This window comes from Lipophrys pholis (assembly GCF_963383615.2).
Source record: "Lipophrys pholis genome assembly, chromosome: 16".
In the NCBI taxonomy this organism is placed as follows: domain Eukaryota; kingdom Metazoa; phylum Chordata; class Actinopteri; order Blenniiformes; family Blenniidae; genus Lipophrys; species Lipophrys pholis.
The window spans coordinates 3,221,801-3,240,585 of record NC_137634.1 but is presented as its reverse complement, the minus strand read 5'-3'; the positions used below and the strand labels follow the sequence as shown (position 1 = coordinate 3,240,585).

Here is an 18,785-nt window from a genome sequence, read left to right as displayed (position 1 = left end):
TTGAGTAGTTCCAAGCTGCTTTTATAGTTATAAGTTGTTCAAAGTGGAAATAAGTGATTGTTTTTTTGCCTCAAAATGCCATTATTGTTTTAGGCTGAAGGTAACTTGTTAAATGTTTTACTTAAAAAAAATAACAATATGGAAACAATAGTTGAATTGAAATCCGTATTTTATTCACTAAAGTCTTAATTTGTGTTTTTCTTTATGTAAATAAATAAACAAAAGCTGTCTTTGCTTTTTGAAATAAACAAAAAAACAGTAGTCTGGGTTCAGGCGTCTCAATATACAGCTGGATTGAAATATATTAAATTCAATATGTTTGAAGAAAAATGTAGAAAGAAGAAAAACAGATTTAATCCTACCTGTTCTCCAATATTCAATAATCAAATTTGATCATTTTTCTGCTCCCTGAATCCTGTCGAGCTGTTTAACAAACCCTAGAACCCTCAAGCCCTCGATCCTCTAATTCAATTAAGATTAAGGAAACAGCTCATCCAGGGGAAAGAAAGATCAGTTGATGATGACTGATCGTTAGTTTGAAAGTAAAAGCTGGAAGTCTTTACATAACACTTGCAACTGTTGCACATCTTCCATTAAAACCCATTTTATCTTTTTTTTTTTATTTGTCTTCAAGAAGTCAACCATCATTTAGTGATAAATCTCAGTTTACATCCATGAAGGAACTGAGAAACAAAGATCTTCTACCCGTCGTGACGAGTTAGTAGTCTTTGGTAAACGACTTACTAGCTTCAAAGTTTTTCTGCAGCTCAGTGGAAAAACTCGCGTCAATAGTCGATCTGTACTCCAGTATCAGACTGACACCTTGGAAAAGCCTCCGGAAGCCTGTCCTGCCTGTCAGTGCCGAGCATCTCAAACCCCGACAGCCTCCAAGCAGAGAAATAAAGACGGGTTCAGACCTTAATTGTAGAGTGTGGCAGCTCAGCATCCACTCCTCTCCTCCTCCTCCTCTTCCTCCTCCTCTTCCTTCGTCTCCTTCTGCCACCGAGATCTCGTCAAAGCAGATTCCAGTCAGTCTTTGCAGCAGTTAGCAGTTTCCCAGAGGAGTCGTCCCTGAACAGAGCGGATGAACGGACGCGGCTCACAGGTTTGCACATCCCGGGTGATGTGATGCCAGAGCTCACGCCGAAGACTGAAGATGTGGAGGGAAGAGAGAGCAGCTTATTAGCCAGTGGAAACCCTCCCTCCCTCAGTCCCTCCCTCCCTCCCTCTGCTTCACTCTCCCCTGCCGTTGCTCCTCTCTGTCACTCCTTCTCAGTGCCCCCATTAATCCCTCCATCCCTTCTGTTTCTCCTTGATTTTCCTGCTACTGTTGGAGCTGTCGTGTTCTGGCAGAAGTCTGCGGATGGGAGCGAGAGAGAGAGAAAGAGAGAGAGAGAGAAAGAGAGAGAGAGAGAGAGAGGCAGACTCGACTTGAAGTGAGACATCTGTGAGTGTATTTCTATGGGACTGAAGGGGTTTGTGCTGTGAGGACAGGACCAACCCCCACCAACCCTGAATCACACGCCACAGAGGGATGGACTGCCTACAACGGGTAGCAAGAGGAGGAAAGACCGCCGGTTGGATTCCAGATTGTCAAAAGAATCCTGAAAACTCTCCTAGAGTCCCAGAAAATTCTTTTTTTATTTTTCAGTGTGAACGTGAACATGAGCTGAATTTAGATGATTCAATAGATCAGTATGAAGAGACGTCACCCAAAGAGTACTGTAATTCTAAAAGTAAAATTCTTTTTTTATATTTGCGACTTACCGAAGGTCATCTCCGTTTTACACACTTCCACTGGCCCATGAGCGTTAATGCTGTACGCTGACAGACCAAACTATCATGGGATTGATGAGGGGGGAGGAGGTACTCTTTTTAAATGCATCTTTGCTGCAAATGCAATGACACGTTTCATTTTATAAAGCAATCATTGTAAAGTTGATACTAACTGGAGGTCAGTTCCCTCTAGTACACTTCTACGGATCCCATGGCAATCATGATGAGTGTTGCTGTTTGTCCTGATTCAAACAAAAAAACCAAACCATGATGAGATCGATGAGGGGGGGAGGAAATACTCTTTAAAATGTATCAGTGCTGCAAATTCAATGACTTTTATATTTTGTTATTTTAAAGCAATCTCTGTAAAGTTGATACTAACTGGAACTAACTAGCACACTTCCACAGATCCCACGGCAGGCATGTTGAGTGCTGCTCTTTGTCCTGGTAAAATGGAGGTAACAAGTGGCCTCTTACCAACGGTCAGTTGCATCTCACTTCCACTGATCTACAGGTGTGAAAATACCAGGCCACTGTGGAACGGTCAGCTTGAATAATCTAGTCTTTTCTGAAACAAAATTGGTTATTTCATGTGTATCTGAAGAAATCAGTGGAGACGAGTTACCTCTCACACACTTCCACCGATCCAACAAGCAGTCCTGCAGAGAGCCACTACTCTTTTTAAATTGCAAGGTCATCATTTTGTGTGTCCAGTTTCCATTGTAGTGACATATTTTCATTAATCAGTCAGGCGACTGCTGTGTTTTCAGTGAAAGAGAGTGTACTGTACAGGACCCCCCCCCCCCCCCCCCCCCCCCCCCCCCCCCCCCCCCCCCCCACACACACACACACACACACACACACACACACACACACACACACACACACACACAACAGCAATTTTTTTGACGGTGAAGGATCGCCCCTTAGGATCCATTAAGTGTAACTTTTCCTCTTTCTGAAAGGTGTGACATTTAGAAGAAATGCTAAGCTACTGTGGATAATCCACCAAACTGCTGCCTAACCTTTACTAAATAATGGATGGCGGCTGAGCGTCATGTGACACCCCAGTAATTGGAAAAACAAAGCGAGTATCGATACAACACTTTTAACACCAGTTTGCGGATTTAGATCACCGCCAGGATGGGGAGAAAATGTTTAAAATGTACATGTAGTTTAAAACCTTTCTCTTCCCCTTTCCTTGGAGGATGATCATTAAAGGTGAACACCGAGATGTTTTTGTGTGTTTTTGTCTTCGTAATGCATTCCTCCCCTTTGCCCATCGGGTATCCTGATGCCCGATTCGTCCCGTCTTCATCAGGATGAGCGTCGAGCGTTCTGCCGCTGTGGCCTTTCAAAGTTTCAGTCTCTGACCTTTACGATCACGGGGCGTTTTAAGCGAGTCCAGGTGTGAGCGGCGTCGATTATTTCCCCGGAAATGCTTCACATCTTAATGAGGGAAAAATAAAATGGACACAAGCTCAAAAGCCAGGATTCGTTTAGTTTTTAAAGTCTCAAAACACTTAATCCCAGTGAGTTTTGAAAAAATTCCAGAAGCAAAAATAAAAATGGCACAGAGCCCTCCACTTCTCAGTATTATTATTCATTTTTCACACGGCGAAGCACAAGGTCATTATTTAAAAAAAAATATATATATATTTAAAAAAAAATTGTATTCAATACATCAGTATGACAGAAAATATATAACTTCTAAATCTGCCACAAAAAAAAATCTTGGCACACAGATAAACTGCTAAAAGATGTTCTGTATATCTTAGTGAATAATTAACATTTCTTTTAATGAAGCAGTACTTTTTGCTGGTAATTTAACCTCACACATTTCAGTAAATGTCCAACAAATACTTTTAACATGTAACATCAAAACATTACTCAATTTTATTTCTCTAGTGGCGGCATGATAAAACACATACATGTTTTCATTTCTTTCAGAATAATTGTAAAAATATGTAAAATTCTAATATAATTTCTCGCCCAATACAAGCATAATAACAATAAAGATTAAAACTAAAACCTTTTCCTTTTCCACTGTAATTCCCAGTGTACTTATGTGCTCTTTATGTATATTGTTGTATATTTAGAATAATACAATATGATCACAATGTTATTGCTGCATTTACACTGTTTGCTTTGACGGAATCTTCTCATGATTAATTGAAGGCTTATTGGCGACGGTGGTTTGGTAACGTCCAGCATGTTGTCCACATTTTAACTGTTTGCCGTTTTGTACGGGAGTGTTGTCGCTTTAATGCAGTGAGACAATATTTGCTGATTGTGGATTGTCTTCACAGTTTGCCTCGTCGGAGGAACAAGTAGGTCAAAGCGCCCGGGGACCCTGTGAGCATTTTGACAGACTTCCACGTCTCCTGGAAGTTGCTCCCCAGAGAGCCGAAGGTAATATTTAGGACAAAGCCGAGCGCAGTAATCTCCATCCTGCAGCGAGAGCGTCACGGCACGAAAATCCTTCTTTTTAAAAAAGAAAAAAAAAAAAAAAAAAAAGAGAGATAAATACTGAATATGATAAACCAGGGAGGATGTGTGACTGAGGCAGTCAGCTGCAGTTTTGCTTTAAGAGAGCCTGATGTGGATGGTTTGGGTTTCTGGTTTGTTATTGCATTACCAAAGAGGGGCACAGTGCTGCAAAAGCAATATTTACCTTGATATTGTCACTCCTACCAGAGACCAGCTGGTGAGGAGATGTGAGACCGGCAGAACATGGCAAAAAGAAAGTTGCAGGAAGGAGAAAACGTCTCAGCCAAGCTGATTGGCCGAGCGTTTTGTCCCCGAGCGTCTCGCTGGGCAGCCGACAGCGTTGGATGAATTCTCCCGACACCAAAAGCCTGGAAGGGAAGCTTTTCCAAACCAGCGAACAAATCACTTCCCAGGCCGGCTTGGTATTCTGTGCGCGATCCTCTGCTCTTTGTCTCGTGAAATGAAGAGCGGAATAAGAAGCAGGCTCAACTTAAAGGTATGCTTTACTCACTGAGGGGTGACTTTGACTCAAACTCTCCTCAGACGCACACAGAATGACGAATAAACCCTGGATTTGACCCATTTGGTTCCGCCCATCACAAACACTTATATGTAACCCCGGAAATGTGTACGGCTCAACGTTTCCCGGGCAGTGGGTCAGGCGGGTTACAGTTAATGTTGCTTCTTCTTAAGTTTTACTCTCTTCTGTGCTAAGTGGATTACCAAAGCGGCAAGACAGTTTGCAGGCGAACTCACGTTCCCGTGCGTCCATTAATTGGGCTGTACCAACAACACTCAGGTAGGAACCAACGTTTTGTAACATAGAGCAGTGCAAGAAGTAAACATAAAATATCTGACTACAATTATTAATTAAATTATATGTAAGGCGCCACATACATTAATACTGAAAATAAATAATAAAGTGACACGAAAAACTTTAAATCAATACAGTTAAACGGAAAGCTAATGTTAAAAAAAGATTATATGTGGATGGATTTTACACAAAGCTGGTCCTATTACCAGTTTCATTTAAATCAGAAAAAAATACAGAATATGTCACATAGAAGATGTACGTCTATCATACTTTTCAGTATGCATCGTATCCTCAACATTCTTTATGCAGGTAGAATAGAAATACTTTGCTCAGGGACACTGAGACGAACCACTCCAACTGAGCGCACCATACGAACAAAAGCCTAATTGCAAATATCTGAGGGCAAAACAAATATAAGGAATCCTACAGTCAATAATCAGGTATCGTCCGGCGAGCTTCAGGTGTGATTCATTCTGTGACAACAGCATTCATACACGCTGGCTCACGGAGGTACGGTCGCTGAATGGCTTTCCAATTATGACGGCAACAAAGGAGTTCTCTTGTCTGTGGGATCTACACAGCGGTAAACTGAACCGACAACCGAGAAACAGAACTTTTTTTGAATCAATAAAGCATGTACAGGTACAATAGGAGTTGGGGAGCCGCCCTGTCACAGTGCAAAGGAAGATGGAAAACCAGTTGTTTGTCTGTCAGGATTAGTTGAGCGTTTTTCAGAGATCTCATCTTGTTGAACATGTAAAGTGTGTGTTGTTTTTTTTTTAAGCAGCTTTTCACTTCACTCTCCAGCTTTTGTTTTTGGGTGTGATGATCCCGAACCAAACACAATGGAAGTGATCATAACTCCAACCATAAAGGGTTAAACAACTTTGTCCATGTGGCACAAACAAAACTTTTAAAGTTGGTTGGATTCCATGTTTAATTTTGAGCCTTTTGTTTTCCACCACATTTGTTCAATTCAGTGATTAACTGTCATTTTAAACCCCCAGCTCTGAAGATTACATTTCAGCAATAAGAGGCTCATTGTATTTTAATGTGTGGATACCGTATAGTTCTTAATAGAAGAGCACCACCCTTTTTCAAAGATGTTGAGCCCATGAAGGAGCAAACCTCACTATTTAGGGACCTCCCCTCGAAAAACGCAGAAAAAATACACCTTGAATTGTGTATTCTAGTGCATTGTGGACTATTAAATACTACAGTGTGACATGTAGAACTATTTACTCTGAAGCCACTTTTTCACACTGCTGGAGCTCCTCCGGACTGGAAATGTGTGACGTCACGAATTCTACCTGTTAATATTAAGATATAAGGAGAAAACTCTGATTATCAGCCACATTTGCCTCACGTGTTCGCCGCAGTAAAGCCACAGTCTCGCTGGCATTCAGACCTTCCTGTGCTTTCATCTTTTTAGCCAAGCCTTGGCCCAAGGTTGTTTTATATCAGAGCATGAATTTTTAACCAACCACATGGCCTCACTTCGTTATGCAATAGTGAAAAAAAAAAAAGAAAGAAAGAAGAAAAACAACGGTGGAGTTTATGTTGCTGTGTGTAGGAGCCCCCCGGTGACAATGAATATTTAACTGATGAAAAGAAAAATAAACACCATCACAAATTATCTTTATGCACGAAGACATTATAGTTGATAAGTAAACTGCATTTTTCATTCAGTTGGTGTTTGTTCATATTATTTTTCAGTTAGCTCAGCTGAGTCGCCGTGATTTGATGCGAACATTGGGATAAAGACTGAAGTTGTCTTCCAATGTGACCAAGTCCAGTTGATTCAATTTGCTTTGAGGTTTGTTAAAAGTTTTACATGTGACTGATTTCTGTATGAGTCTGTCGTCCCGTCAGCACCGGAGTGTATTTCCTTTACATGTACAAGCAAATTACCTTAATTTTTCAATTTAAAAACGTAAATAATTCAATCTAAAAGTAACTTTGACAAAAGGGTTTGTACACCTTTCATTTAAAGGATCCAAATAGCTTTTTGCACCTATTTTAAGACATTTACTGAGATGGTCCAAAAGGTCCAAACTAAACTTCAGTCTCACTTTTATCATCCTTTTAAACAGGGGTCACAAGGTTATTATTTTTTTTTTTAAGTCCCCCCCAATTAAGTTAATTTCTAATGCATTTGAAAGCTGTTTAGTCAAGGTTTGGACCAAAAGTAACATGAAGCGGATTATTTCTCAACAAAAACAATGACATTTTGCACAAGTGTTGCAAAATATTATGGATTTCACGCCATGCGGTCGGGGGGAGTTTGTTAAAACATGCTTAATAGAAGATTTCCGGGACATTTCACTGTATTTTACCAAAAGGTTTCATTAAAATGTACTTTATTGTGAAATTGTAGTAATTTTATTTTGTAATTGTGTGGGTTTTTTTTTTTTTGCAAAAATAGAGACACATTCATCAGGTATACCATGCGTCACAAACTCCAAAGTTTCAATTAGTTATTGCTCAAGATGAAATGGGTTGTATGTGGCACCTCAACTAAAATGTGTTTGACACTGATGATTTAACGGAAGCCGTAACTCCACCATACACAAGGTTGTGTAAACCAGTCATTTTCGAGCGTGACACTTTCATTTTTTTAAGAATACCATCAGTTGGTAAAAGATGAAACACTAATAACATTCTTTAATTTATCTTTAACTTCAAGGAGACCGTCACTGCACTGTGCTTTCATTTCTCACTCTACATACACTGATTTTTCACTATTATTTCTTTCTCTCTTGTCATTTCTTGGGAACAATTTGAGAAAAAAGCTTCACAGTTTAGACATTTTCATTACCTTGTTTTCTTCAGCAACACTTCTGACAGATTTCTAGTCGCACTTAAGAGAAGAAGGATGAAATTTGTCATTAATGTGAAAAACCTGTTGAAATCCTATCGGAGGGAAATGAATAGAAACCAAAGACACTGTCTGGCGTGTCTTCATACAGCCGCTGTCAATGTTCTGATATTGCAAATAGCTCATTTATGCTCAGTGCAGACAGACGTGCACAAAAGTGTGAGTGTAACAACACAGTAAACGTTCAAGCAGCATCATAAAGGCAAATTAATATATCGGCACAGAGATACTAAATAACTCAACATGTTCTCTTCAAACATTTTATCTTCTTTTTACCATGTCACATCACGCACCTTGTATATTTGTAGAATTTAGACACACCTCCCATGATGGGGTATTTTAAATATATATGCAATAATAAATGCAATGTGGGAAAAAAGTCACAGAAGTCATAAAAGCATTACAATCTCTTCCATCTTGTGTCCTCTAATGAAGCCGGGATGTCTTGTTTGCCATCTCAGCAAATTTAAAAAAAAAAAAACCACCACAGATGTGGCTGTAAAAATCAATACAACCTGCGATTCTGTGCAGCTACTGTCCTGGAAAACGATGATGGATGAGGGATTTTTGGGGTAATAAAGCTGCTGCTGTTATTGCAGCACAACTTTAAATTGGATTTTTTTTTTTTTTTTCCCCACGCAGTAAAAGAGGGGCGAACGAGCCAGCATCCAACAAGCTCTGCTTTTTAATTATTAATTTGGGTGAAGCGTAACACTGCGGTTTCCCCCGCACCGACACAACTTCCTTCATAGCGTGTGGCTGCTTCCACTAATGTGATGGAAATTCACTGTTAACACAATCTGCTCGCCGCGGACACAAGAAGTTGAGGAATAAAAACCGTACTCGCTCATTAATAAAACATGATTCAGCGCCTCTTGTTTGGTGTCGGATCCAGGAAGTGTAATCTTATGCCTGAGCGATCAAAGCCTCCAAATAAAACTTTTAGATAAATGCTCCCCACAAAATCGAAGAGAAAATGAAAACGCTGCCTTGTCATTAGAACAATTTTTTCATTTTCTTTTTAATCTCCACAAATGGCGTAAAAATTTCTACAACTTTTGGAAAATGGGATCTAAGGTGGAAGTTTTCAAAAACACACCGACTCCATGTCCATGGAAACAGGGGAAAACGCAATTTTAAAAAAAATGCTCCGACTCTGTTCCCATGGAAACGGAAGGGGGGGGGGGGGGGGGGGGGGGGGGAACGACTTTCTGAAAACACCCCGGTCGGAGAAGATGCTTTGTTTCCAGGGGACAGTATTTTCTGACGGAACAATGGACGGCAGATCACATACGTAACATTATGACAATTTCAACACGGTGACCAACAATAGTGATTTCTGAAAACACATAATGACGTTAATCACAGTCATCACACAGCAGCATTTTACTAACGTCTCATTAAAATACGTAATCAAAATAATTCGTCTGTTGTGGAATTTTGCTGTTGTGTTGTACTGTTGGCCCTCCTGGGCCACCGTAATGTATTATCGTCATCGAGTTTTAACTGTTTTCCAAAAGTTATGTTTTTACCGGCTCCGAGCGCCGAAGTCGTGTAACGGGAAACCCAAAACACAACAAAATGTTTCCGTTTTCACTGTAAGGACGCCTGACATTGACATACATGCATGGTCTTTACTGTGCGCTGAGTGAGATGAGCGACCATCTTTAAAAAAATATATATATATATATATTACCTTCTATCAATTATTTACAGAAAACTCTCGAATCAATCATGTTTGAATGTTTGAGAAGGATCTTCTCTTGAGAGAACACATGTCATGACACGCCTTGTAAAGTCTTAGAACCTTTCCTTTCATTTGTCCCTTCATTTGAAATGTTGCAGATCATTTCCAGATTTTTTCCGGAACAGAAGCCCCCTGCTGGGAGTGTCTTCGTGTCCGTTCACGTCGCAGCCGTCTCACTGCGGACCGAGCTGCTCGTGGCTCCGTGGTTCTGATGGAAACAATCTGAAAGCACTCTGAGGTCCATCAGTGACGTCTGATGGGTAAAATGACGGGACTGGCACTGGTTCCCTTCCATCTTTTAGAGGATCAGAGATGAAAGCTGCCATCGGGGCCAATCAGCTCTCTCCATGGGGGCCAATGAAAGAATGATTGATGCTCAGAGGTCACAGTGATGCGACTTCAATCACAACTGGATGATTTGTAACCTCCCCTTTGCGTCCATACGGTGTGTCAGGAGAGCAACAATGCAGCTGGACGATGATTCTGTATTTAGAGGATCTAGAATATAGTGTCACGTGCTCAGGCCCCCAAGGAAACACTGTGATTATCTTTCTCATTCATTCTGTCGTTTCACGACAGTGAATGAGGACCTGAGGGATCAGTGGCTGAGCTGTGAACGTTCCCACCTTATTCTTCCAAAGCAGATTCAACATTGAATTCAAGCCGTGGGGGGGTGACTTTGTGAAAACATAGAACGATCGTTCATATGATCACCGTGAATTATAAAATGAACTGCTCCTGAGAAAAAGAGGAACGCATAGAGGAAAAATAGGAAAGAATAAAGAGAGAGAAAATGAAAAAGGAAAAAAAAAGGATAAAAAGGAAAAAAGACAAAACATTCAAAAATGAAAAAAACTAAAAATGAACAAAAGACAAAAAAGGGAATAAAGATGAAAAAGGGATAAAAGAGAAAATAAGAAAAAAAAACATTATAAAGTAATATACACTTCACTTTTTCTTTCTAAAATTCCAACTTTTTAAAAAAAAAATTTTAATGAAATTGACCATTTCCAAAACATTCCTGTTTGCAATAAAGCTAAAGGGATCTAATCTGGTGCTGGTCTTGTTATTTTACCAGTTAAGCCCAGTTGAGGTCAAATTGTTTGTGACCTTGACACACTGATAGCGTCCCAATACTTATATACCGTATATTCATCTGCGTGGAAAAAGATGTTTATGGTCATGTGCACCGCACATCAACACACTTCTTTACATAAAGCAATGAAACTCTTAAGATCTCCCAGCATGCAACAGATGCTAAAAAAAAACAAAAAAACAAAGCTGACGGAGCTTCAGGGAGAAAGCAGGAATGCACCACATACACAGAAACCACTTTGTTTTAGCTGCTAAGAAACAAACTCCTCTTCCACTCTTCTAATTGCACATCAGCTGTGTTTTCTCTGCACGGCTCAGCGATGATAAAACCAACATCAGCAGGAGAGACGGAGGCTGGAGGAAGAACGAGAGATTAGTGAAGGTGCAAGAGAAAATACAAACATGCTGAATCAGAGTTTTCGATCGGCCGGAATCACACATCGTTGTAATGAGGAAGGAATATGTAGAAAGTGTACGGGGAGAACATGCAAACACCACACAGAAACACCTGAGCTAAAATCTGAATTCTCTTTTAGCTGTGATGTGAAAACGATACGAAACCACGATTCCTCTTAGAAATGGGCTGTTTTGCAAAAATAAAACTAAAAAACATGTAGGTGCTGGACTTGAATAAAATAAATGAAAAGAGCTTTTTACTATTACTTTTTTTTTTAACATATGTAGACCTTCACTTCTTTTTGAGAACAATATTATATTATAACAAAAAATGAAAAGATAAAAAAAACTTTTTTTTTGCTGGAACATAGATAATAGAACAAAACATAGAATTTACTAAGGACGCACCGATACCGATACCGATACTGATACCGATACTGATACAAGTGCTATGGTTATCTGGGATTGGCTCCAGCTGATGGATTTTATTTATTTTTTTAACAAATCTCTCACAATCAGACGCCACTTCATCGTTGCTCGAGACTTCCTGTTGTCCCCATGAGCCGGTGCGTCAGCCTCATTAACCTTCCATTACCAGACGAACATCTCGAGATGTTACTAACTGTCGCAAGTCATGCACACGAGCAAACCGAAGAAGTGCCGCCGCCTCGGCTTTTCTTTCCTCCCGCGACATTAGAAGACAAACAACCTTTCATATTGAGAGCCTGAGCAGCAAGACCTTCGTCTCAGGAGGAGACCGGAGATATAATGGCAGTAATTAACGGAGCGTTACTCCTCGCCGAGCCCTCCTGAGGACCCCCGCCGCCTCCGAGCCCCTCGCTGTGCCTCCCCGTCCTCCTCCTAAATTGACACGTCTGTTTTCTAACCTGTGAGCAGGAAGTGAGTCTCATGCCAAGCGGCAATTTGTGGATGAACGCTGGACGACAAGGCAATATGTTGTTGTTAAATGACTGCTAAACACTATTATTCTATATATCCAGTGAAAAAATAAGTTGTTTTTTATTATCTACTGAAGGATTGCACGTATAAAAATCAGTGCAAACGAGATATTGTGTACAGTTTACGTGACATGTGTTTTCCTTTCAGAGAAGTTTGGCGTCAACATTTTGAAAAACAATATCGGTTTAAGCAGAAATGGTGAAAACAATTAGCATGCCAGGCCACTAGTGGGTGCTCTTGTCTTGTTTTTTTGTAAAGAAACCACACCCACACACGCCGAGAACAATAAACATTAACAATGTACGAGCGCCGTTCTCATAGACGGAGGTTTTCCGCTTTCACTTGAATAACCTGACAGGCCCGACAGACACTATCCACTGTGCACGTTTGCCTTAATTTACCCGTAAAATCTGCCGTTTCTCGCTTGTCCTGCTCAAAGCATTTCAGAAACGACGTCCAAATCAGCTCCGTTTAGCAAAACATGACAAATAAAAGCGTCCTGCAATTCTGCAGGATTTTAGTAAGCCGGGCCTACAGTCTGCAAGCGTAGTAACCGTTACACTACACACACACACACACACACACACACACACACACACACACACACACACACACACACTTGGTGGGAGCATTTGTTCCACCGGGTGCGGGGGCAGGCTTCACACCGCTGTGACACCCTGCAATAAATCACTGCGCCTGGATAATTTATGAATTCCAACAAAGAGGGAGGGGTGATCATTATGCTTCTGAGGGTTCGCACAGACACTATTTACAGCACATATATCAGATCAGCAGGTTAACACCTTCATCTGCTGAAAAATTGCTCGACACAGCCGCCGGGCTTCAGAATACAGGACAGCTTTATCCCTGGCGTAGCGTTTACTAGTGCGTCGTGCATCCTGGAATATCGTCCCACTGCAGCTTTGCACTCATCCTGACCAACGACGTCTGGTCCTTTTTGTGAGACGGTAATTATATCGTCGGGATTTTGATTTAACCGAGATTAAATGTCATGAGGTGCTGCTAATTTGAACGCACATCCCAGCCTCCGATGGTCGCAATTAAGAAAAGAGCCACTCGAAATGGAAGAAAGCCCCTCCCACATCTGCTCGAAGGCCCGGGTCTGAAATCAGCTGGGGAGAAGCGGGTTATTTTTGACGGGCCGAGCAGCGCCTGCTGTTTTGTAAATGGCTCTGTCGTCAACGGGGAAATCAACCTGACATTTTCCTGCGACTGCGAGCAGCTTCCCGCCAGAACACGTTTGTCATCTACTATTTTGTATTATCAACACACGGCTGCTTTATCAGGTTTCCTGGAAACTGCCGATGGAACCAAAACTCACAGCTGGCTCTGCTGTAATCGTCATTTTTTGAAGAAGCCTTTTTTTTTTTCAAAGCAAATTTTCAAATAAAGTAAAAAAAATTTATAAAAAAAAGCCAATATTGGTCTTGACATCACAAAATAATGTTGATGGTTTTATTTCGAATAAGTGTCTAAATCGGGTGTTAAACATAAGGCTGAGAAATGAGTGAAGCTGCCATAAGAGATCAGTTCCTCATTGCTGGCAAACAAGCGTTCGCTGCAAAGTCACACTGTCATGGTGAGTTTGTAAAAACATGCATGCAAAAGGATTTTTTATAGACATTTCACTGTGTTTAGCAGTAGTATTAAAATTGGCTGTATGTTCATATGGGGGTGATTTCTGGGCCTAAGTGTGAAACGATTTGCAAAAACTTTTTCGAGACGTATACTCTGCAACACAGAAATGGCAAACTCTAAAGTTTAAAGGTTAATCTGTTTTATTGGACCCTGAACTACAATGACTTTAACGCCTCTGTTCTAAATGATCCTCATATTTCCTCTGTGTCGTCCCCAGACAAATATCCAGTCTCTTGTGACCTGAAGTGACCGAATTCAACACGGAGACTACGCAATTATGTCGATTTAATTATTCAAGGCTTGTTTATGACGCACCTAAAGGCCACAGGCAATTAATCCACCTGAGGCCATTGCTCTGAATGTATGCAGCATGTAGCATATAGCATGTAGCACGTAGTACTGCTCGGAATAAAATCCTCCTGATCCAGACAATGACCATAGAGGAAGTAAATAAGAAACAGGGCTCATTGATCGGTAATGTAATCCCATAATACTCGCCAGGTTGGGATCTTTTGTCCGTATTGATGCATTTCCTACACAAAGCCACCGCAACAGAACCTACATGAGTGAATCCAGGAAACTTCTGGTGGAAACAACCACAAAGAAAGGCCATAGAAGAAGAGGCTTGGAATCCAGTCGAACGAGTGAAGTGGTTGGAGATGAAGGCCGGTAAATTGTCCTCACAGGTGGGGAAACCACAGTTACGCCAAAACCTGGCAGCAAAACAAGTATTACAGGAAGCAGGATTACAGCTGGATCATCCCACTACAAACAGACAGAGAAAGGAGGGCAGAAACGCTGGAAAACAATCACAAAGAAAGACGTGACAATAAATGAAGAAATGGCAACGAAATAGACAAAATTAATGACAAATCGGAGACTAGGAATGATCAAAAACCTCGACTGAGAAGCTGAAAGCTGACGCTCCTGCTTCCAGTTCAGAGGTTTTGGTTTTGTGTCGGAAGGTTTTTGATCTGCCTCGTCGTCTCTAATCTGTTTGTGATCGTTCATATCGGGGCCGCTTGAAGATACGACCCAGGAGATGAGCTGTTATTACTTTTGAAGATTGTAATATAGATATTTTAAATGGAAAAGTTGGTGAAGTTGGCCTCCTTTTGGTTTATCTATTTTTTTGGCAGCATACATCAATCCGTACATCCATCCATACATTAGCAGCTTTAATTAACATTCTGAATGAGCTAAAGAAATGAAAGGAAATCCATGTGTGGGAGGATGAACCGGTTTGTGCTGCAGGAACCTGTCATGACAAGGCAGAAGAGGTGTTGTGATCTGTTTGTTTCTGTTTCTATTGAAAATTACTTCTGTGAGTGTAAACTCAGATTGAGGACAAATAATACAAAGGTCCATGTATTCGACGTTGTTAATGTTAGTAGCACATTGTTCTGTGTGCGGTTTCATTACAGAGACAACAGCACCCACTAATGGCCGAACATGAAATTTCCATCATTTTCAAAGTTTTTGTCATTTTTTTATATAAACGGACATCGTTTTCAAAATGTTGCTGTGTAAAGACTCCCTGTGAGGCTGAACCATTTAGGAAGTCTTGAGTCCATCGTTCTTCCCCATGTGGAGGAATTCCAGTACGACGGCAACGCGGCAGTCGACCAGACAGTTTCAGGTTCATCTGGACTTCTTTGCTCTTCAAACTGCCACTATGACCCCAAGTGGACGCAACAAGAAAGAAGATGGATAAATGGGTGAATTAATAAGCGTACAGATAAATATTAGTAGTTCTTAATATTTTCATCACTTCTTTTTTTATGTGTACGGGAGGTATGAATAATAGCTATCACTTAAAAACGCATGTTAATATCAATGCATATTCCCATTGCTGCAGGTAGAAGGCAATTGAACCTGGTTAACTGGACTTTCTTGGTATGTCTTGGAAGCTTTGGGGATAAAGAAAGGTAACTCGATTTAAGAGTAACTAACAAAACATTGATTCGTGATGGGATCCAATACATTTCTTATATTATTCAGATTTTTCTGTAGATAAAAGTGCACATCATACAGTATGTGCTCTCTTGACCTTGTTCCTTTAGAGTAGCTATTTGGTAAGAAGAAGCATGCTTCCAATTAATTTTTTTTCAGCCTGTGCTATGATGAAAAAGATAAGCTCAGAACAACATAACACACCACCCTCCAAATGTGTTTTTCAAAGCACTCAAGCACGAAAAACACTAACATGTGACAGTATTGCAGAACATAAATAAACAAATGCAAAATAAGTATTCTACAGAGTAAGAAACGGATGTCCGTGTATCCAACCAAGAGAGAAATGAATGAATATCCTGTTTTATTTCAAGTTTAATTTCAGAGGGTGGGGGTGGGGGTGGCGTGCGTGACGAACGCAGGATATTTCTGACATTGGTCACACTGATAGAAACACAGCACGGCATGACTTTTAATCAGAAAACGCTATTTACAATAAAGCTTTAACGCAGATGCAGTCACCTGGTGAGCAGAAATGAATCCAGGATGGCAGATTGTGTGTTTTTTTATGTCTCACTGCTGGAGGGAGAAAAAATGTCTTATCTGGCCATAAATATAACTGTTTAATGTTTTTCCTTCTTGAGACTATATATATATATATATATATATATATATATATATATATATAAAGGGATATTGGTTTACAATTCATTTGTCAATGTGGTCAATGTAAATACATCGGTGTGAATTATTTAAACAGTCCAACTATGCTCCTTGGCATTATCGCGTATATTTCTTAATTCTGGTATGTTTTTTCTTCTTCTTCTCCTCTTACGTTCTGTTGTTGATGTCGGGCTTGCTGATTGAGGCCCCGTGTGCACGACAACATTTTCAAGTAAAAACAGAAAACCTTTGTTGCGTTTCGGGTGTCCGTTTACTCAACAACAGTACCGTAATTCCCAGACTATAAGCCGCTACTGTTTTCACACGTTTTGAACCCTGCGGCTTAAAAAAATAACGTGGTTGATTTATGGATTTTTACGGGTTAACAAGCTTCATGCCTGATACATGAGTGATGTGTTTTCAGGTGTTTTAAATTCGGTGGTTGCGGCCTACACTCAGGTGTGCTCAACAGTATGCAAATTACGGTACTCAGAATGCAACTTTTTTTTTAAACAGATTTAAAGGTGGAACTTTTCACCCGACTGAATCTCCATGGAAATGGGTGGAAAACACACATTTTTGACTCGGCGTAGACCAGCAGCGCATGAGAGACCAGGGAGGTGGCCGAGAATTAACACGAGCATGAGCAGATCTACAGATCTAAAGGAAAAACTATGGCCATTTTGACATGTATGGGCAAAAATCTCCAATATCTAACTGTAGTGACTGCAGCACGTGATACAGTCAGAGCCTGAAAATGAGGTGGCCACTGGAATAGAAAAGGCAAAAGCAACTTTACTGAGATGCTCCTTACATGGCAGCCATCAATGTTAGAAAGTGTGTGAATGGATGAACGTGGCAAACGATGAAAAGAGCTTTGGCGCGACTGAAACTGTGCAAACATCTTTAAGAAAATCTGTGGGATCCATGAAATTATCCTTTCTTGTGCTATCTTGTCTTATCTCAGCATGCTTTGGGTTTGCCTTGCCCGTATTCAAATTTGTTCATTTTTAGTACTCCCCCATGTCCCCTTTTCTTTAATCAAATTTGTTCTTCCAGAACCGAGTACAAGCTGCAGTGATCTAACACAAAGAGCAGGGAGCCTTTTGTCCTCCATTCAGCTGCTTTCCATCCTGAGGATTTCGCTCCCCGGTCAAGTGTGCTGCCGTGGCTTTAATGGCGAACGAGGAGAAAAAGAGGCCGGCTTTCCTTTCATCAGCTGCATCTTTTCATTCGCCATTAGCAGATAAGATGTTTGGTGTACAAACATGGGGGCTTTTGTTGGAGGAAGAGGATTCAGGGGCAGTAAAGGCAGACGGTGCTCATCTTGGTAAGCAAAGTATGAATTACTTTATTTTGAGGCGCAGCAACAAGTTTTATAGAAGACCCTGTTTACACAACGTTTCTTGTGAAAACATGCATTTTGTTGTTATTACAGTGACTGTCAAATAACAAACTATAAAACTACCGTGACACGTCGGAGGAAAACATTGCTGCTTGCATGTGCAGAACAACTATTTACTACGACTTGTGGTGCGCATCAACATTAGTTTCGCGCAAAACTAACTTCAAAAACATTGTGTTTCGCCCCCGTTACCAAGGAAACAGTGACAGGGCATTGTAAAAGTTCCACCTTGGGAACCGTTTTCAAAAAGTTGCATATTCAGAGGCTCCGAGGACCGTTGTAGTGTAAACAGGCGCCCAAAAGACAAACACCAAATTTTTGTGTTTTCAATTGAAAATTTTACATCATTTTACTGCAGCTTCATTATATAGACCTGAAAGTCAACCTAATTGGCTAATTATTAACTTTTAACCTCCTGGTAGATATGTCGCTGCCATCAAATGTGGAGTGAGTGAATATTTTTAATGTCATGGTCACTTAAAACTTGCACGTTGTATTGTGCGAGCCAAAATCTCTGATTATGACTTTGGCGTCTCCTGGTAGTGTCGTTGTCCTGCTGGACCTTCTGCTAAAACCCAAATGTGGTTTATAATGCGAATCAGGATCATCGTCTGGCTCCTTGATTCGACCGTCTGCGACGAATGGGAGCTCGGCCTTCAGCTTTAATTGGCAAACACACAACACTTATTTATTTCACAAGTATTCAAAGCCTGCATTTGGAATAAGAAAGTATTTTTTTGCAGCTTTAACCCCTTAAAAAATTGGTTTCGAAAGCTTGAGTACACATAAATGCAATGAAGCAACATTTGATATTTAAAAAATATAGTAACGTCAAGCATCAAATATTTAATCCGTTTTAACAATGCTCAACACCAAATTTTAAATACCGTAATCTCTGGACTGTAAGCAGCTACTTTTTTCACAAGCTCAAGCTTTTCACAATGATGCT

The 18,785-nt window shown here is 40.5% G+C and overlaps 1 protein-coding gene across 1 annotated transcript in view; it reads right to left on the bottom strand.

The window, feature by feature from the left end:
• The window catches only part of LOC308121298 (galactosylgalactosylxylosylprotein 3-beta-glucuronosyltransferase 1-like), a 30,982-nt gene extending 29,752 nt beyond the window's left edge, over window positions 1-1,230 (bottom strand). The window contains exon 1 of the mRNA XM_080482473.1: window positions 918-1,230. The gene's annotated coding sequence lies outside the window, so the exon portion shown is untranslated. The remainder of the gene's footprint in view (window positions 1-917) is intronic.
• Between the last annotated feature and the right edge of the window lie 17,555 nt (window positions 1,231-18,785).